At 38.2% G+C, this 22,743-nt stretch overlaps 1 protein-coding gene across 1 annotated transcript in view; it reads right to left on the reverse strand.

The window, feature by feature from the left end:
* MAPK8 (mitogen-activated protein kinase 8) overlaps positions 1–18,716 on the reverse strand; it is a 245,106-nt gene extending 226,390 nt beyond the window's left edge. The window contains exon 1 of the mRNA XM_042818624.1: positions 18,635–18,716. The gene's annotated coding sequence lies outside the window, so the exon portion shown is untranslated. The remainder of the gene's footprint in view (positions 1–18,634) is intronic.
* Between the last annotated feature and the right edge of the window lie 4,027 nt (positions 18,717–22,743).

The following is a 22,743-nucleotide window of genomic DNA, read 5'->3' on the forward strand; positions in this document are numbered from 1 at the left end:
AGAGTGCTCCAAGGACTTCTGCAATGTAAACAGAAGTGACTATATATCACTCCTTGATAACAAGTTTTTCTAAGCTTGAGAAGTTTCTTCTGTAACTGAGGCTTGCTTGCCTGCCCTTTGTGCTTTCACCACACACCATGCTCCTCACATATGGTACAGTGTCATGTTTTTTCTGGAAGAAGTTTTATTGCTGGCATAGTCACGAGACTGCTAGGTGAATATTTACATTGGCAACAATGGACATCACTTCCTAAGAGAGCTCTCATTAGAGGAAAATAATTTTTCAAAAGCCTAATCCTTCTGGAGTGCCATCAATTTGCTGTTGTCTGAAGTCTCTAGCACAGCATTACAACAAGAATGTCCAGGATTTGAGCAAAAAGAACTTCCCAGAAGATTAATGATTCAGAACTAAATACTTAATCACAGACCTTGAAGTCTTACAGTTCAAAGCAGATTTCACATGCCACACTACACGCTCTCTTTACGCTCCTGGAATGCACATTTTTCTAGTTGAGGACTATTGTGAAATCTGAGGAACAGCAGAGGACTTTTCATTTAGAATACAAGAGAAAAAGCATGTACAGGAAAGAACTAGAAATTAGAAGGAAGGTCATGCTATGCTTCGGTGTTTTTTTTTTTTTCCCCTTTTTGGATGATGTAGGCATTTTTAAGACATCAAGAACAAATTAGTGTCAACTCAATTATAAACCAACATTTTCAGTCTTAGAAAAGTTAAAAGGAAGCATCACTTCAAGCCAAAGATTGCCATCTTTGATCCAAAACAAAATACCGTAGCTACATTTGAAAAATAATTGCTTTCTCCATTAAAAATTTAAGGAACAATTCAGAGTTTGAAGGAGTTCTTTTCTGAAGAAAAAAAATAAAAATAAATAAAAATAAAAAAATGGAAGCTTCATTAAAAGAAAATATTCCCTTTCAAATAATCAATTTTTTGAAAGTAGAACTGCAAGTAAGTAGAGAGATTAATTTGAGGCACCAACTTTTCAGAACACAAATCTGCTTAATATTCAGCAGAAAAAAATTAGAAAAATTGACAAAATCTAAGTACGTGCTGCCAGTGAAAGCCAGCAATTCCAAGTTGCAATTCTCAGTTCTACAAGTAATATGCAGAACACCATTAGGGAGAGTCAGTCTTGGGCTTTCACTCTTGTGTGTGTTCCACAGGTACTGCATGCCTGTAGGAACTGCCAGCTGATGGATACTGTGGTAGACGTGGAATTATTTAACATCACACAATAACCAACGTTGTTTCTGGTTTTGCTAACATTAACTGCCCAGTTTGGAACTACCTTTGTTTTAAGTGTGTTCCATAACCATATACAACATGGCTGAAATAAGGATCTACCAGTCAGTATGGACAAAATTTAGTTTACCTGCGCTTGCACAAACTTGACTCAATAGGTCCTGTCACAACCAGCATTACAACAGTATCTTCAGCAAACACCCTGAATCATGTTAGACATGCTGCCTTTATTCGTGCTTTCTTATTCTATCTTCTGCAAAGGTCCAATGCCAAGAGCATGACATAGCCAGAGTCCTACACTAGCAGAATTGCAGCTAGCACCCCAGGCATGCTCCTAAATCCCAGTTTCAATGCACAAAGCACAGACAATACTGCTTTCAAGCTTGTTAAGAACACAGCTATGTAACAACTGTAGAGTTCACAGTCCATTTCCAAGATCTTTTTAACATCCCACATTCTGACTATTGGCATGTGGCAGGCAGCCTTTAATTTACTATTTTGTTTGTCATGTTTCTAGTGGGGGTTTTCGTATAGCTTCTGCTGCATTTTTGGATCCTTCTTAAAAGAAAAGGAACAATGCAGAGAAACACTCTTTTCCTTTGGAAAGCTGTCTGCCTTGATGTCTTTGTTAGATGCTTCTAGAGGACTGAGATAATTTAAAAGCAACAACATGAATTCGATCAGCAGCAAGAACCAAAATTATGTGAGTTACATCAGAGATATTTTTTTTTTTTAGCTGAGACAAACTGGAGTGTAATGTAGCCTACTGCCTGGATACCTAGCATTCATTATGCTTTTGCTAGAGATACATGGTTTTGACAGCTGCAGAAGTTAAAAAGGCTGTTACCACTAATTATGAGGTATTAAACAAGATTACGCTTGTAAAGTAACACCAGCAAAGTTGAGGGTGAACAAAGAACTTAGATGTTTTGACTGTTTGTTTTAAAGGACCCAGGGCAAGTGGGTGGTCCAGTATTGGAGAGACTATACAACAAGATTCAGCTCAGACATTTACCTTGAAAATTAAAACAGAGATGGGTGCTCATTCATCAAGTGAAATAAACTGATGAGCAAAAATAAGCATTGGCGAGAGACAAATATTTGCAGCACTGAGTAGTAGATTTTGTAACATAGACTATTCAGAATTTACAAAAAAAAAAAAACCTATGAGAAGTGTGAAAAAAGCCAAACTCCAGATTAAGCTAGCCACCTAATTCCCAGGCTTTCTGTGGCCAGTAGAAGAATAAAGCTTTGTGCAGAAGGAAAGTGACACCCCACCCAGAAGAGCACATTACAACTGTATGACTGTCATATCCAGAAACTTAAGGTGAATTCTATGCTAGACACACACTATTGGTTCCCTCTAGAATCTGTAATTTAAGTGAGCATAGAAAAGTCTTATTGCCTGAGCAACCTAAAGATGAAGAGATTAAATTGCAACCCCGAGGTCCCACTCTGAGTATATGACAGAACTTGAAGAAACACACTCATCAGATGTCCTTACCAGGACTAGAGGCAGCACTCCCTGAAGTAGGGCACCAACCAGCCTTTCCCCTGAGCTACGTACAGTCATATCTAGTGTGCATGACACATTGTTCCTAAGTGTGAGGAAAAAGCATCTGCTTTGAATTAAACCAGATCTTCTTTTGCTTTTCCAATTCGTTCAGAGAACAGAAGTAATCGCTTTAACTTCGGTTAGAGAGCCAGCATGCATAGACCTAGTGCCTGTGAATATTTAAACAAACACTGAGCTTTACACATGGAAGCAATCACAATGCTTCACACAATTGTTTTGTATCTTCCATTCACTTGGGATAAAGAACATAGGCAAATGGAATTGCGTAGCCTGAACGCTCACTCTTTTCAGAGCTTACATACAGTGGTAAAATGAACTTAAACACGAACCCCAGAGTAAGCTTTCTCCCTGAGTTGGGCTGTCTCCTGCACCTTGTCAGACTTCCATCCAAGCTTCGATTACTCTGCCTTAGAGGCACTATTGACAGAGATGTGAAGAAGCAGCATGCATTTTAAACACTGTGGAATAAACAGGCTCATCTGACACTTTGCTTTTGCAGCAATTATGCCACTCCTACCATAAAGAAGCACAAACACAAACAAAAGGAGCTGGGATTCAGTTTGGAGATCATGGAACAGCACTGGAAACCAAGGAATGTTCTCATAATGTATATGAATGTATACCACAGCCATCAAGTAGTTATTGGAGTCTGTGCTATGAGCAGGAGAAGCCATAATAATGGAAAATCCAAGAATTTGTTATATTAGATGGTTCCTTTCTAAGCCTTCAAAGGCCCTGAGCAGGATGTCTTTCAAATACATTACTTCCAAGTTTACAATAGCCTGGAAGTGATATCTGGAAATGGAAGGACAGGAACTAATCTGGTGTTTGCTAGAGGAAGATTCTTTCTACTTTCTCTCTACACATAGTACCAGATCAGCATTTACCAGATCAGCATTCTGTTTTTTGCACCATCCTCACAAGAAACAGTAAGGAGACTTCAAGATAAATCGTCATCAACTTTTATAGAACTTCCCCATGCATACTACTGAACCAAATGTACTGGTAACTAAGAGCTATTATTTGCACTGCAGCATTGGGTAAGATCCTCTGGTGGTCTTACCTGCACAAGGTACTGTATGTTTTTCCCTCTACACCTACACCTAACAGAGTCTCCATGTCCACTCTGGAAAGGCAGGAGGTGTTGAATAACCCTTTTAAATGTCATCTTTGTACACCCAGGCCAAGAAGATTGATGAGGAACATCACCTCATCTGGAACTCAGAAGCAGAACTGAGTCCAATACATCTACCCCTGAAGTCAAATTGACCACCCCCTTATATCTGAGTGGAAACGGCAGATAGCAAGGCCTCTGGCATTTTCTGCAGGGAGCAACTTCGATAGGATGTGCCTTTACCCCCTGGAATGGTAGCTTTTAGGGACCAGAATCACACAAAAATCTAAACATTAACTAGTATGTTCTCCTCCACACTCCTTAAAATTCATGTAGATCCCTTTGGACTTAAAGCAATTTACAATGTTTAATTTCAGCTCAACTTTACACATTCCCTACATGAACCCCAACAATATAAAATATAAATAGAACTGGAGAAAAAAAGTTGTAACTTTGAAGTAATTTGTAATTTTTCCAAACATTTTCTAGTACTTAGTCATCAACTTTTGACTAGCAACAATATAATGGAATTTAAATTTATTTTTTTTAGACTACTGAAAATGCAAGTAGAAAATATTTATAATATTTTATATATATTTTTAACATGAAGAAATTGAACAGTCACTCTTTTTCCAGAAAAGCATGACTCTTCAGTTCTTCTCCAATGAAAACCAGCATTCACTTTGATGAATATTTTCAACTAGACTTAAAGCCAGGTTTATTCTGAGAACTTAGTGAATCCTGAGCAGCTGTAGTTATTTATTTGTACAGTGTTTTCAGTACATTAATAATGGGCATGAGATGAACACAAGCAGTGAAGATACTGTGTAAACACAGAACGTAACCTGGTAATACACAAGTCAGAAGTGAAACTGAAAAACAGTAAAGTTTACGAGGCAGTGAATTACAACTTGTTTCTCCAGCCACATGTTGGGTATGTCCAGATGAATAGGTGCAGACAGTTGGGATTTTACTCTGCCACACTTCACACAAGCCAGATGTCAGCCAGCTCCCCAGAAAGCCACGTAACCATATGAACATGGCACTCAGCCTGAGCTAATATATCTTGCTTTTCAGCACATGGCTTCTGAGTTGGACTTCTAGTATCTGGCAGACTCAAAATATGGGCAAAGCAGATGCACAACGGCCTTCAGTCACCCAGTAAAGCATCTCCACAGAAGCATCATTCTTATACAGTTTCCAAGTGAGCTCTAATGTTCTATTATGAGCTATTTGAAGACCAAAAGAATCAAGACCCAGTGCATTCCCATACAAAATCCGGTTATTCCAACCATCCCCATTGAACTGTCTCATCCTCTCTTTTCTTAAATGCATAAAATTCACGAGTTTAGTTTGAAATGGCACTGACAAGAAAACAACTCATTGTGAAATTCTGAGCAATTCTACAGTTAGAATATAAGGTGAAATTCAATTAAGAATTTAAGAACTGGTAAATTGCTGACCTGAAACTTTCCAATGAAATACCTTTTTTTTCTTAAAAACCCTGAATACATTGGAAACAAAATTCAATGTACTTAACAGAAATTTGTTTGTATTCTTAGATCTCATACCGATTTTCTGACCAAAACCACACACATACCTAGATGGATAATGATCTTGTTTCAGATGCTTTCTATGCCTGATCTGAAACACAAACTTAACACTATAACTCATGATCAATGAGAAGCCAAGACATGTAGCTTAGCTTGGCTAAAAGGATTCCCAAAATGGTTTCTTATGAATTTTAGAGTACAGGAGAATGTAACTGCATTAAATCTAGTAAAAACTCATACTACCTTAAACAAGAATAGATTATGTCCTAATTTATAATACATTCCATACAGCGGGATATGTAAACAGTTAACACTGTTGATCACGACACATCACGATTAAGTCTCAAGTAAAAATCTTCAGAAGGGAACAGCTAAGAACAGTGGATAAAAGAAATTGCTATTAGGCATTCAGAGTAAAGAATGAGAATGCTGAAATTACAGAGGTGAAATTCACTTTTTTCAGTTATTCAGTATTTAGTTTAGGTATGAGGACTCCGTACAGTAGTATGATACTGTAACAATGCATTGTATACTACTGAATGCTATTAATAAAATACAGGAACTACTGATGCAGAATCACTGTGAATATGAAATTTGACTACCATGAAATAGAGGTATCACTTAGGTCTACCCCACAACACACTTTTACAAGCTTCAAGAGTTTTATTTGCAAGTCAGCTTTCCTCTGCTTGGAATCTTCCTTAAATCTTGAGGAGTTTTGTATTCCTCCTTTTGATCTTCTTTCCTTAAGAGCTTGAGAAGCATTATCTTTATTTTACACATGGTAGATTTAGACACAAAGAACATGATTAAGTCAGCCAAGATCACAGAGCAGTTCAGAGACTGCCTAGAACACCAACCTGACTGAACATCCTATTCTCACCACTTGACCAGATTTCTTCTTTTTACTTGAATTGAAAGAGTGGAAGCCAATTAGGCACCTGTTGCATTGTTCAGCATTTAAGACATCTGACATGGGCTAAGCAGAGAAATGTGCTGCACACATACAGGACCTCCTGAAGTTTCACACATGACCTGGATCTTTCACTCTGTAAAAGAAATTGTATGCATTCCAGACTTTTGTTTGTATTAAGCAAATGTTTTGACGCAGAGCACTGGTTCTATTTCACCTCTGTTGTTTCTGATTTCCTATTGCTGTTTCCTTTCTTCCCACTCCTCTTCTAGCACTGGCACCAACATGCTGGCCACACACACACAGGTCATGGTTGCTAGTAGCCAGTTGGCAGGTGGTAGATATTTTTCTTGAATATGTATGTGTGGATGACTGCTCTTGCTGTGTGACTGACTGAGTTGCTGGCAGTGCTTTTGGCCAGGATATGCTCTCCAGCATTATTTTAGTTCCAGTCATTTGATGGGTTGACTCTCCTGTTTTGTTCTCCTAGACAGTATTTTTCGGCATTTTTTTCAGCCTGAGAGTGTCACAGCCTGCATGTGTCTTCTAATGATGTTTGCACAACTCCAGGCCTTTCTGCCACTGTACGCAATTTTGGGAGAACATACATGTGTATTCAGTGTAAAACCATTCACTTGTGTGAATCTGTATTTGCATATGCGCATGCATGGCCCTATGTTCTGTATATCTGTGTGCATATAATTCCATCTCTGCTACCATTTCTATAGTCTGCCTGAATATACATCTTCCACAGATGCATGCATCTTTATGTACCACATCCTTCTAGTATATACAGAAATATTAACAATACTTCTGAAGCAAAGCTAAACAGCAGATATTTGAAAGTGCTTTAATTCAGTTTGTATGCTCATTCTGAATTCTGCCTCTGGGTACATACATCTGGGGATCTAAAATCACATCCAGAACACTGTTTATCTATAGACTTATAGTTAATTCACTGCTTCAGGCAGATTTGCTTTGAGAAGGTTGCATGACAAAGGAGACTCCTGCCCCATTTGTTGCAGAGATAGCGGTAGCCATGAAAAGAATTAGGCTAACGATTACAAAAGGAAGACTGTGGACCCACGATCCAGTGTCCCATTGCTAGAGATTTTCCTTCGCAGTCTGTATATGCTAGACTCAGCTCTCTCACCTGGGTTTGTGGAAGGTTTTTTTTGTTTGTTTTTTTTCCCCCCCTTCCTTTCCTCTAAACTCAAACTCACTTTCTAACCATTTCCAGTTTATCCTAGCTATCCATTCCCTTTCTGCCCAACTAGCTGCAGTCTCCACACCAGAGCTCTTAATCCAAGCATCCTTCAGTTACATGCCCATGCTAACTATTCCCTTATTTTCCCAGAACACCTAAACAATTTCCAATTCATGTCCCCTCTGACTGAGAGGCATCTCATAAATGACACTTTCAGTGCGGTATTTGACAGCCAAAAGAATAAGCCATTGTCAAGAACATAATAGAAGTAGATTCTTACTGCAGGCAGTTCGAGATCCTGTAACACTTGAAGGACAGACAACTTTGTTTGAGAAGCTTTGAAGTAAATGGCTCAGAGTATGTGAAAAGCAACACCTCAACTATTGGATTCAAGCAGCAATGAAAGTTTACATAATTGCAAAACAAAGGAACCCTCTGAAGCTTTTGTTTTGTTTTACAAAATTAAGTGTCATTTCCCACACCATAAACACTACTCTTCCTGGAAAGATTTTTAATGTGTATGGTGATGAAATGGTGACACCAGTCAGCAAGCAATCCCTAAGGATGCTCACTGTGTTCCATTCTGAGACAAGAACAAAGGGAAAACTTCTCTAACCACAGCCAGAAAGGTGAAGAAAACACTTCAGGGAGATCACATCCTCACCTCCAACAATGAAAAGACAGGAAATCATGATAGATTAACAGCAAAGTAGTCCATGAATCTAATTAGATAAACAAAAACCAAATGCCAAATTCAGATCACAAGTCCTACAACATGTCAGATATGCAAGTAGGCAATGACCTGCAAGTTCTGTGAGAGACTGTAAGAATATAGCCCAAGCCAGAACTGCTTGAAAAAAAAAAAAATATATATATATATATATACACTCACAGAGAGTCTTAATAATATTGGGTAAGGGCTGTAATGCTTTTTTAAAGAATACAGCAGTCTAGATTGATGCTTGATACTACTCGATTAATTGGGAACTCTACAAATTTGGCTTTGAGTATGCCAGAGCTAGAGTTTTCATGCTCTAAGTACATGCATGTAGTTACCTGATAACAGTGCACCTTCTGCAAAAGTCTTCCAGTCTCACTGAAAGAATGCACACATGCAATGCACCACAGCTCAAAAAAATTATTGCTACCCTCTACAGTTACAATGCAAAATACTTGCAGTGCTAAGTATGCGGTTCAAGGGAGGAAGTGTAACTGGCTGTACTGCACTAGTGACATTTATAGAAACATTCAGGCTATTCTACTAGGGGATTTTCAGAAAGGAAATTACTTCTGTTTGCTCTGGAAGATTTTATAGAAATTTTTCCCGCTCACGTACTACAATTACACTGTACACGTTTTCCCTACAACAACACAGCCATTTTTCTTTATATGTGAAAGTATACTAGAAATAGAATTGTTCACAATGTCACAATTTTTTTCATTGCTTTTAATAATATATTTTACTTTCTACTGAAGATCTGTTACTGCAGTTCATCCTGCATTGATTACATTACACTTGCTTAAAAACAAGTTTCAGGAATCAGAAATGAGACTGAACAATGAGAACCCTAAATATTCAAAGCTAGGAACTTAATTTGTTAATTTTCTCATCAGTCTAGGTTAGACAGACAGAATTTTCAACCCACAGAATACACTGAAGCACATAAGCTTCTTTCATTCAAATCTTCCCAGCACATCACCTGCTGTTTCACAGCAAACCCCAATGTCAAGAGATGAGCACTCAACCTGCTTTGACCATTTGCTGGCCTTTCTAATGCCAGTGGTTTTTTTTTAGTCATTATTTGCATTGAAATATTAGCTTGGAGGACGCACTGTACATACAATCCTTGCCCAAAGGACTTTGTTTGAATTGTAAGGTAACTACGCTGTTCCATTATTATATTGTTTGAAATATACCACTCTTCAGGCATTCTGACTTAGTTAGCTTTCAGATCGCAAGCCAATACTCCCTTCAGCAACTTACAACCAGATACACACATTTATCTCTCCCAAGCTATCCGTATAGTTAACGGGGTTTTAGACTCATCTTCAATTCTGGCACAGCCTTTTTATAAGCAACAATCTATAAATGATTTCTGAAGCTTCCTCTTTTCATTCTAAATGGTTTTCAAAATGAATTTATAAAATAAGCACAAAATTTAAGACCATGAATGCAAACATCGGAGTTATTTCATAGTATTTTAAAGCTGTATTAATTTATAAAATCCTGACATTAGTGCCCAGCTCTGCATTGTTCTGAGTAGTTCTATAAAAACTTTGAGTGATTAAGTACCAAATTAAGTAACTTGCTAAAAAGCCTTAGGATTTAAAGCTGACTGATGTCATCTGTAGGCTTTATCCAAACAATAGACAAATGCATCTTGCAAAGTGCAGGTACATAACTGAAGGATGTATGTAGCACTTACTATACACATACATATACTGAGGATAAAAATAATTAAAAATGAATTATAAAACTTCTTATAGCAAAGTCCACAATATTTTTGATAGAATGTTTTTGAAAGAATAATGAAAAGTCAAAATGACACACTGAATAAAATTTTACTTTGTCCCAAGGGAAAGTACTAAAGCTATCAATTACATCTTAAATTGCAGGAACAAAGCATACCCAATGGAAAGTACCACACTGCAATAAAAGATAAACAGCATTTTCTGTTCCTGTTCCTCTGTGTATTTGAGACAGCAGGTATACATGTTCCTCTATGCCTCCTGATGGAATATTTCTAAGTGGGCTACCCATATTTTGCAGCATAACTGCATTTTGATTTATAGAGCCAAAGTAAACGATATGCTTCACCAATAAAAATTCCTTGCAAAGGCAGCTTTTTCCATTTCATTTTTATGTGAATACAAAAAAAAAGCTTTTTTTTTAAATAAACATTACTATGTGAACTATATGATAAAAATATGAAAATGTATGCACACAATAAAACGTTCTTTACTTAAACTACTTTTAATGAAGGAAAGATGGTGAATCACTTTGCATTTATTCAGGTAGCTTGAACAGAACTTCCTGTCTGAGAGTTGGAAATGGTCAATGAGACCAGTTTGCTGGATTGTTTCACAAGTGAATGAAATATCCTCAGTAGCTGCATAATACTTAGTGTTAATAGGAGGCACAAGGAGAGGGAGGTACCCATGTGCCAGCTGTTTGGCAGGTGACAGACTGCGGGCAGATGATGGATGTAATAAATGCAAATCACCCTCATCAAAAGACCACAGCACTTGATACACTGATGATACCAGCATTGTTAGCACGTATTCTTCAACTTTAACTTTCATGGCTGCTAGTTGCCAGAAGTAGAATTGTCACTAACCCACTAGGTCTAGACAGTTCAACTTTCCCTTGCCCTTAAGGGAGCATACAATTTTATTCACCTGATTGCTCAGTTTGAGCAGTTCCCCTACTTGCACTGCACTAATCTCTTATTGCATCATCTTGTCTTTCAGTTCCATGGCATTGTCTTGCTCCTTTCTACCTCTGCTTATCATTACTGATATCATGTTTGCTCTGGCAAATCAACTCCTTGCAACATTAGAAAGACTAAAATCACATTTGTCCTGTTCAAACCTCAATAACTGTCAAGTAAAAACTCACTGTATTAAGACACATAGCCAAGTTAGAATTACTGTCTACATTTCCTGATAAAAACACAATTCTCATTTACAGCACCTAAAAATACTCAGTATCAGGAAAAGGGAAGAGAAGAATGTTCATGAACACTGAATGAGACAAGTGAACAAAACATTCACATAAGATTTTCCTTTTTTAGTAGACACTTATTCAGCTTTGTCACTTGACATACTGGTGGAATTACATCAACTATGACTCCTTCAAGAGATGAAGAAATGAAATTTCACTCCAGAGCAGCCGCATTAATCTTATTTTCTATCTCCTTCCCATTAAGCAGAGATGCTTCCTCAGAAGGAAATCATTTTCTAGGAACTGCTTCACAATGGATCCCTCACCTTCCTTCCCAAGCTAGAAGCTTTTTAAAAAAGAAATCTGTCAGCTGGGGTCATTGCCACCTGTGCTAATTTATCTTCCCCAAGAAGGCTAGCTATCATTTCAGAACCTCAAAAACACATCCTGTCATTAGAAGGATTTTCTTCTCTGTTCATCATTCTACTGTTAAATCATTTTCCACGGAAATAAAGCAGGGGTTATTTTACATCCATCTGTAATATGTTATCAGTGACATTCATCATAGCTACCTTCTGCTATAAAAGGTCCTGTAACACGTGGGCCATGAAACAGAATCCCTAAATGTATCAGCTCCCTTCGGAATAGCTTCCTAGAACCCTTCTTCCTTGGGAACAAAGAGGAAAGAATGAGTGAAGTTAATTTGGCAATAGCAAGTAACCCCACGATGAACTTGTACTCTGAGTCACAAATGCAATTGGTATCAAGTGTAGACAGCAGGAAGATGAATGTAGTACGAAACCATCTTGTGGATAAAGCACAACTGCAAGCACTGGAATACCTTGTGGTAAATACATCCTTTCTGAATGCATTATCATCATTGGATTTACCCTCATGTCTGGATCATATTGAGAAAGACCTACATTGGTTTCCAAGAGCTTGTAAAAATATATGAACAAATTAAGTGAATAAAATACATTTCTAAAGAGCTTTGATCCTAAAGCTCACAAGGAACCCAATATAATATTTTTAAGCATTAAACAATGCCGATTAGTGCCTAGTAACATCTTCTAAATTTTTTAATATAGGTATCAGCTTCCTACTGAAAATTTCATTAGACACATGTACATCTGCATCTAAAAAACACCTAAAAACCTGCAACAATGAAATACTTGGGATGAGTAATGATCAGTATCAATTACATAGCAATTAGTAGAAGAGTGAGGTCTGTAGATCAGTAGAGAGAATTCTAAATGCTGCTGCACTAATCTGCCCTGGGACTGCAACCTGGATCTATCTCAGAGCTCCTGTAAGTGAATATGAGAGTAGCATTGTTTAAAATACATTGCAACTACAGTCAATTTCGTTCTTGAGTGATTTTTTCCTTTTCTTTACCAGAATTCCTCACCCTATTTTTCAATCTAGTGCTCCTTTATTTCTATGATGGCCTTTCAAAACACAATCTTAATTATCTCCCTTCTCACCTGGAGTCTGCAAACTACCATCTTATTTCCTAATGAAGTCAACCAATAAGTGTGAATTCTAGACCAGCCACTGAGCTGAGATCTTTGAAAATGAATAAAACACATCCAAAAATCGAAACAGTTTTTAAAATAGAATGGGCATAAAATAACTGAAGTGGATAAGGAAGATATGATAAGCACAGCATTAAGCTGGCCTTTGTTATTTAGTGTTTCCTAGGGACCCACAATGCACACAGCAATGAGTTGCTACCGACTGCGGAAATGAGGCATGGCAAGTTTTTAACATGCTTTGTTATGCTTTAATAGTGAAACCCATTAAACTATAAAAACGTAACGATGCTCATAAAAACTTGACACTCCTCACGAAAGCCAGAACCATTGGAAGCTGCCTCTGCTCCAGCCCAGCCCTGCTGAGCCACTTTACTAGCTCTCTGACTCCTGGCTCTGGACATGGTGGCACCGTGGCTACTTTCAGCTCCTATGGAAGGAGCCTGGCCCACCAAAAACAAAGTAGAGGCTTAGAGCTTTGTTTGACTACAAACTTTTACTGCCTGCTGCAGCCCTTTCCAATTTCAGAACATATTGCTTCATGGTTTCCCAGTTGTCTCACTGAGCAGAACTCTGGAGGTTAGACCTTGCATAAAAAACTTCAGGCTCCACCAATGCCTGCTTGTTTGACCTGCACCACATAATTAGAGAACATCTACTTCTCCAGTGGAGCTCCAGGATGCTGGCAACAAAGGTCTAATTCAAAGGTTCTTGTTCTAGAACATCTGTTCTAACACATTCTACATCATCTTAACACCAGAATGCTATCCAATGATTCCTCCAGGTTATGGAAGTAGGTTTTTTTGCAGTTCTTACACATCAGCACCAGCCATGTGGTCTTTTGTGAAAAATTGCACCATGTTTTAGAAATGTACCTCACACATATAGCAAATGCTGGTAACTGTTTCAGCAGCCTTTTATAACTCAGAAAATTCTTTCTACTGCCTCAAATAGAGCCCTGAAGAACTTCCATCTCCTGAAATCCCCAGAAGATAATATTCAGCTGTCACAGAACTGCAGCTGAAAACTTTAAACTGATTTTGAAATAACCAGACAAATCAGATATCCATCTGATGGAAAAAATGTGAGGAAAGTGCCCATAAGACTACCATTAATAATCAGCAATTGCCAATTTACTTTGCAATTCTCTTAATTTACTGTTACTTATCTAATTATCTCATACATAAAGCAAGTTACCTATTTACTTATCAGTATTCTTTTCATGCAAGCCATGGGCAATTTGCTCTCCGCTTCAGAATTCTTCTAAAGAAGTTAACGGTGACAGATCAAGCCAGCTGAATTACTGAAATCAGATTTAACTTTTTATTGGATCCACACAGATACAGAGATCTTAAACTAAAAGCTGATAAAAGCTCTGCAACAGATGATGCAGATCTTCCTGAATATCAAGATTACAAAGAATTTAGAGATGCCCTTTAGGAAGTCTGTAGGAATCACATCACATATTTAGTGCCTAACGCTTCCTTCCGCTTCCATTTTACATTAAAAATTATGAAATTCAAATCAAACTTCTAAATTTAAACTTTTGTGCATGGCTTTGCCAAATTCATTAGCCAGATTGTTCTGTATCTCTCCATTCCTTTGTAAATGCAAGACCAAAGGAGACTTCTTCCATCTGCAGAATTATACATGAGAAATAATGTTGGGAAGAACATCAGGAGGTCACCCATTCCATTCTCCTGTCGCATGTCAGGCTCAATTCCACCTAGCCATTCATCACAGACGCTTGCCTTTCATGTCTGTAACAAGCTTCAGTCTGTAAGAGTTCACATATACTCTAGTTCTTCAAGGCCTTTCAGTAAAAACATTCCATTAACCTTCCCAGTGACAACATACTTGATACAGCTATTCTTCACTGGTTCTACAAATGTTATATTTATGAAATCTTGCAGACATTCCATTGAATGCAAGACTTGGAATATTGGACAAAAAATAATGCTGAAAATCATTAATGCATGCAAGCAGTCTCAGTGTAGCTTTCCATTCTAAGCAGGAAGAATTTCAAATAAAATAATTTTCTCCTTGCACATCTTACTTGCAGACCTTAGGGATAAAAATGTTGATTGTTTTTATGCCCATATGCCTTGCAAATGTAAATTTTACACCTACCTGAGAGCAGTATGATAGTTCACTGTGTTCTAATCACAAGCTGATTATGCACATTTCTGAATTTCCCATCCATCCCAATCAGGAATGCAATACAGCTGGGAAAGGACATTCAAGTTACCAGAAACTTACCAGTGCTGTGAGAAAGATGGAAGTAGCTCTTTGCAGAAATCACTAGCATTTAAAAAAGCTATGAACATACTATATCTTTATGGATACATAAAGTTACTGCCATACCATTAGATCAGTGCACCTTTTAATCCAACCCCAGCTAACTTATCAGTTACTGATAGCAGACTTTCTGGAGACTGTTCCTTGTATCACTGACTTGTTGATATTCTGAAAAGTAGTACTGGAAGGAAAACAACATTCAGAATAGGAATGTATACAATTTTTCTGCAATTTGTCCTCTAACTATTGAAAAAAACTCTAGCACAGACCTTGGGAGGATCCTGAAGGTGAAAGAAAGTATTTTTGAGTTCATAAAATATGCCATGAATGGGTCTTAGTTTACTTGGATGTATACCTGATTAAAAGGCAACAGGGCAGCCTAAAATTCGTAATTGAAAACAGAGACAACAAACCAAGAACTATTATGATCTTATTTGGAATCATGTTTTTATGTTCTCCATTAATATTTCAGCCCATCTGATGTTGTAACTCAACTCTACCCAAAAGCTTCAGAGTTATATAATATTCATGAAAATTTAGTGTGAGAGTAAAGAACAAAGCATTTTATTTCACGTGGAATAAGAACTTTGGTGGAGACTCAACTGACGATTTCTGTGGTTGCTGTTCTAGTATAATCCCTTTCTGAGAAAGTAAAGATAAATCACAGCAAGTATTTAATAATGACAGGGCCAAATTCATTTTGGGTGCAACTCCCATGTTAATGTAGTTAACTTTTGTTTTGGCCTGTAACTTAGTATGACTGCAAAAAAAAAAAAAAAAAAAAAACAAATCAGAAAACATCCTTTCTCTGTTCTTTTTATAATGAACAGAATGCCCATGCAAAGCCAAGCTGCACAACAGTGATCGGCCAAGTCAATTTTAATATGTGTGAATTCTTGATACTAACAGGTATTCTGTCTATGAATATCAGAATAAGATCTCCACTTCCACTGTGATAACTTTAAAAGAATAACAAGTATTGAATATACAGCAGGGATAATGAGTAACTCTTTCAAATGGAACAGCTGAATAGCAAATGCCTTAAGTTCCCTCAAAAAGAATTGACAGAGATTGGCCTTTCCCTTCAGAAGTGTTGAATCTGAGAAGACAAACAAATATGAACTGAGCAAATATGGAAAAATGGGGATCTCTAAACAAAATATTTCTGCCTAGTAATTTAAATGCAGGCAGATGCAATAGCCCCCTTTAGATCAACAAGTACAGCTGGAAAAATCAGATAAAAATTCCAGCCTCCCCATGCTAGTTGATCTAATACAAAACACTAGATCTACACACAAACCTTGCTTTGTCTCCATTTTTTTCACCACTATGGCCAGGATATGATTACCACTGGATTCAGAGAAAAGCAATGAAAGAATCCTGCACCACTGAAAGCATTCTGACATAGTATAAAATGTCCAAGGCAAATATGGAAGCAGTAAAAGTGACATGTACATGTATTTGCACTTATCTGGAACTACGTTTGTTGTAGATTTTTAAAGAAAATTTGGAAACCTGTCAAAAATTCTCAATTGCTTCTGTATGTCTTGAAGAAGTCACCTTCACATTCAGAATGCCTATATGACTGAGCTCAGGAAAATAATGTATCTAAAAAATATCCATTTTTATATTTGTAGTGTGGAGAGAAGAACACCAGCACAAAACCAGACAACTATAATGGTACGAGCACGCATGCATTTCTAATAGTAGAACAAAGAGCACTTGCTCCAAAGACAGACTACAGGCCAGGTAAAAACTGTTCCTGCATCTCAAACAAAGGGAAGACGAGCATGCAACAAAGCTGTATTGTACATAGTTTGAAAACAGATGCCTGATAAGCTTTTACAGAGAGGAGATACCCTTGTTATCTGTCATAGTTACTATAGCTACATTTTAAGTCAAGCTTTTGTACTTTCATAGTTGCCTTCATTCATTCCTGCAACACTGCTTCTTCTGGAAGGGCGTGAGAACTCATTTGTGCACTGACACCGTGCTCTGACTCTGAATCCACAGAGGAACCAAAGCCCAACAAGTTTTAAACACAAATAGCATGTACATCTTAAATGATGATACAGTTCTAGTTTGTTGGATCTCTACCACTTGTAGAGAAGTTTACATGGATCCCGAAAGCAGCTACTATAGTTCAAGGGGGAGCCACAAGCACTGTGTGCATTTCATTGACCAAGAGTCTCCCAAAAGCACCCTGCAGAGGTCTGCCAAAGCTATCACGATGGTCTCCTAACGCCTGGGAAAACTACGAATACACAAGCTGGAAAAACTGGTGCTACCTGACAGTGCTCCTCACTGGAAAAATGCTACAGTATCTTAAAGATCCTAACGTCCAAAGGACACAGCAGTGTCCAACGCCCGAGAGAGCAATGGGTTAGATTTGACTTAGGGACACGCTTGCCATCTACTGGTCAGGAGCAGCTCATCATGCTTCTAAGATCTCCCAGCATCTGGCTAATCTAGTCCGCCATGTGCAGAAACCCTTCTCTGCAATCAGCTCAAAACATCCTCTTGACTGCAGCATTACTCAGGCTATGAAAATTCTGGAGAGATCCCAACCCAATTTGCAAGAAAATCTTTGCAAACCCAGATGTAACCATCGATTGTTCCCAGCTGCTCTTGCCTTCTTCTAAATTCCACATATAACTCCCCCTCCCTCCTCTTCCACCCCACCAGCCCAGCCTTTCCACAAATTTCCTCAAATTCCACTTGTAAACAGGGGTGTGGAGATGCAAATCACAGCTGGCCATCACAGAACAGACACTTCCTATAATGGCACACTGCAGCCTTATCCAGCCTACCCCATCTCCCACTCCTGCCAGTTCTCCCAAAACACACTGGTGTTTACTTTGGCAACTTGCTCAGCAGGTATTGATCTCACTCTGAAGCGTACCAGGCTGAGTTCTGAACTTGTACTGAGTACTGAACTCAGCAAGAGCCTTTGCTTCCTAGGAAACAAACAGAGTAAAAGGACAGAACATTCAAAGCTCTGTAGGCTGCTGGCTAGAACATAAAGACTGGTTCTAGAACTGCGGGAAATATTTCCTCAAAATTGCTTTTGAACAGGAAATTGGATTCATCTCCCCACCCGCCTCACACTATTCCACCTGAAAAATCTGTCTATTTTTGCTACAGCAACAATCTGGGTGCATAGATTCCTTATGCTCTCCTTCTCCTGGATGGTCTGTAGCTTTCCAACCCAGAGAAGGAGACAGCACATACTCCAGGAAGCACAGCAACCAGGTACATCCATTCACAATAAGATGTCTCCAGAGACAGGAACTACTTCAGTACAAGAGAGTTCCAAGGCAGCATTACCAACCTGGTTTTCAGCTTGCTTACTAGCTTACCATTGGAATTTCCACTGGGAAAGTTTGATCCATTTCTGAATGGAAAGAAATACGCTGTAACAATCAGAAAGATCAGCACTGTGGAACAGCAATACAGGAGGTGTAATAGCAAAGGGACAAACACAAATGGAAAGGCATTAAAAGGAGTTCTCACCCAACTCTGGAGATGTAAGCTGACAGGGAAAACATCACAAGGGAGGATCTCCAGCCAGAGACCTTTCCCCTGTGCCAGTCAGCCCTTAAATGAGGTCTAAGAGAGGTGCACCCAGGTTCCACCCCTTCCAGTCACACAACTGAATTGCTTTCACCTGTGCTCTCAGGGCTGACTGGGTCCTTTCCCCAGATGCTCAATCAGCAGTTCAGGCCATGACTCAGCAGTTAACATACATATGTTTACTCCCTTTTACTCCCTACATAAGTGTTTGTGGTGGTTCACAGATCACTGAAAAGTTTAAATTGCTTGCTCTAAAATAAATCATTGTCTTTATTTCAGGCCAGTTCCTAGTAACACCACAGAATTACCTTTTTAGCTCATACCAGCTGGCTAACATCTCTTCTAAATTAAACTACCCAAATGAAGGGATTACATTTGGTAACGTACATCTGGAGAAAATCTTCCAGCAGATCCTGGCAGCTGTGGGTATCAACAAAATTAGTTTATCTGCTACTAGTCTAGACTATCCTTATCAGAAGCATAAACAGTGGACCATAAGGCAGAAATAGAAGACTAGGACTCCAAATGGATAAACCTACCATAAGTACAGCATTTTATGACATCTTTCAAGTACGAATGAACATATCCTGAACTCCCAGTGAAATAAAGTCAGAAAAGAAACAATTATGATACTTTCATTACTCATGGAAATAACTTATCAAAATGCCAATATCTGTCACTTACAAATTACATAAAGAGAAACTATAGTTTAACCTACAAAATACTAATCCTGAGGCTGGATAACAGCAAGTTCCATCATATTCCAGCAAAACTGAGAAAAAAATGAAAGGTGCTCTCCACCTCACACAGCCAGCCCACACACCCTAGCTAGATTACTTTTGTAATCAGTTGAAAGCTACAGACAGGCCAAGCACACAGACATAAGTATACCTTTGGACACATATTACGCAGTGCCACCAACTACGATAAGTCAGTCTCAGTTTCTCCCCCACTGACTACAAAGACATCATAACTTGATTACTCAGATGCAATGCCAGCAATGCAAACATTAGAACAATAGCCTACAACAATGCTACTACTTATGATTAAGAGTAACATCCCTTAGGGCTTTTTTTAGGTTTCTCTCCATTTATAAGGCCTCAGATAGCCTGGTAAGTGTGCCAAGACAGCATATGTATTAATTAATGAATACAGATTAATTTATCAAAGATTTGAGAAAGCCTCACACTCCCCATGAAAAAGCCATTCTAGAGAAGGCCCAGCACAGCCCATGCAGTAATCTCCCACTCCAAGGACAGCCTGACAGTACCTGAGCTGGGAAAGCACAGCATGGCAGCGACAGCCACAGGTCCTACAGATACTGCAGGATGAACAAAGCAACAAATAAACTTCAAGGTCCATCCAGAAAATCCAAAGAGCAGCTCACAAGCAACACCAGAGACAGGAGCTCTTCAAATCAACACACAAATGAGAACGTAACCCTGAAGTCTGGGCTTAAATAGTGCACCTGACCATGTGACTGGTAGCCCAGGTGAGACTGCTCAAGGCAATCAAGGTCTACCAGTGCACTCAAAACCTGATAAAATGAACTATGGAGCTGATCTTTATAGCTGTTTATATTCATTCACCTTGTTTGTTGTACATACGAACACCCAGTATTTGTGAAAGCACTCAAAAACCACACAAAGCAAACAATCCTTAGGTATGAACTACTGCCTTGTCTGGAGTCAGTACATTTCACACTTGCATTTGTCTATCTTCACATCACATATCTGAGGTAAAGATAATCAGAGCCATTTCACAGATGCAAAGGCACAGTGTATTATCTTCTATTCCCCGCTACAGCCTATCCTGATCTCCTGCACTGAAACATTCTAGCAGCAAAGAGTGCCAGAAGATGATGCACTGAGTCTGTGCATCTTGGTTCCTAACTTCTTACTTTTTGTAATTATATATTGTAGGCAGTGTGGTAGCATAGGAATACAGACAATTCTTGCCTCATAGCAAGATGGGCAGAATAAACTTCTGTCACTAAGAGGAAGGATGGGAAGCCTGGCAGAAAGGAAGGTTGTGCTTATCAGAGACCAGAAGAAGAGAGTGTGGATCTAGAACAGAAATCAAAGGTGGAAACTTGTTCTTGAGTGATGGAATGGACTGAGATGGCTTTATTTGAGAGATAAAGCTTTCTGTACCAACAGCAGGCACTGCATTATATGCCCAAAGTCTTCTCTCAACATTCTGAGCCTTCCAGGGCTCTGCATGAGCTCTGATCATCCTACTTGCTCTAACATCTAAAAAGTACTGATGCTGCTTTGTTTATTTTCTGAGGTATGAAGATAATTTCAGTATATTAAAAAAAAAAAAAATGAACATACAAGAGCATTTTTTTACTGACCATATATCATTCTTGTCGCACCGTGTGATTTTGGATGGAATGTGAAAAGGGTTTTAGAGTTCTGCCATCAATTTCTAAGAGAATCTGCAGCCCACTGCATTTTATCCGGTTAATTTCTAATTAATATATTATATACTTAAGGAATGGTGCAGTATGGTCCTACCTAATGGTGTAGCATTACACATAGCACAATATTTTTGTGAGTGAAAAATGAATGAGCTGTCCTACAATAAGTAGCAGACAGAAAATTGGACTGAAGCCCAAATTTAGTAATAATTTATGTTTCATCAACTTCCCTGGAGTTCTAACCTTCATTATTCCTGCTACCAACTTTACTACTAAAAGAGTCAGGCAAAATTATTTTAATATAGTTTTGAGAGTTCTAACTCTGAAGTGAGTTAATAAGTTACTTTGCCATAGAACAAAAAGATTCCCTTCCTGATGCTGTATATCCCCTCCTACATTTTCCCTATGTATTTCCCACATCTATGTTGTATGACAAAAGAGGCATGGATCACAATAGTTCCTTTGTGCAGATGTCTTTAATTCCACAAGAAATCTCATAAAAAATAAAAAAGCTGTTATTAATGATATGTAACACTATTTATATCATGATGATTTTAGCAGGAAGCTTAAATCTGCAGTTTAAAATCTTGAATGCATTGCTCTAACTATAGAGAGACTTTCTCCAAGTCCTGGCTTGCAAAGCTTTGACTTGAGCTATTTAAGAAGAAGAAAAAAAGAGACTCTACTTGGCAAGAGCTTTAATTAGCAGAAATTTCCACGCTAGGAATATTATTCTGCATGAGCAGAAATTGCATAGCTCTTGCCTCTAGATGCCTTAGAGATGCCATTGATTGACCATATTCAGAACAGGGGAATTATGTGACCCAGTGCTAATTTGAATTCCTTTACCAAACACATTTTTATTTCATCATCTCAGATGCATAAAAGAGTCAAAGTACCAGAGCTTTAAAGACTCAGAATTCCTGCTGTTCTGCAATAAAATAAGGCAAGAAATATTAGACATCCCTGGTTGATTCTTTAATTCTTTCCCAACGGTGTCAAAGTATCAGTGTCCTACAGGTTTTAGTGCAGGTTAAAGACTGATACAAAGTGTATGCCTGAATAGGAGTTTGGAGTGAGTTAAGGAGAGAGAGAACGTTTAATGGGACATTGGTCCAAAATAGCCCAGCTTGTTCCTACCTCCTGCTGCCTCTTCCTCCTTTTCACAGGACCTTGATTGTATAGAAATAGTACAGACAAAAACCACAAACAACAAAAGGTTTGCTCACACCCCCAGTGGAGGTCATGAGCGTGCTACCATGGAGAAATTTAAAAAAAAAAATAATCCATCAAAGGCTGCTTTGGCTTATTTATAAGCAAAGATTAATTAATAGGAGGTTTGATACTTTAGTAACTTACATTTGGACAAATTTGTATTTGCAAATTGTTCATTTCAGACACTGAAGGGGCACAGAGTAATGTGGCCTGGTGCTAATTTTAAAAATGAATCAAACCTTTCTTTGTAATGGTCCAAAAACTACAAACTTGCGGTTCAGAGCCTTTCAATAGTATCTGCTCAGATTTGAAACTCCAAGGTTAAAACATCACAAAAGAGTTGTGTTATACACAGCAATAGTAGCTTTTTCCAACAATTTTTCAATTATTGCATTGTATACTCTCCAAGAAA

This window comes from Centrocercus urophasianus, unplaced genomic scaffold (assembly GCF_019232065.1).
Source record: "Centrocercus urophasianus isolate 14NV4802_14NV808 unplaced genomic scaffold, USGS_Curo_1.0 seq_17, whole genome shotgun sequence".
In the NCBI taxonomy this organism is placed as follows: domain Eukaryota; kingdom Metazoa; phylum Chordata; class Aves; order Galliformes; family Phasianidae; genus Centrocercus; species Centrocercus urophasianus.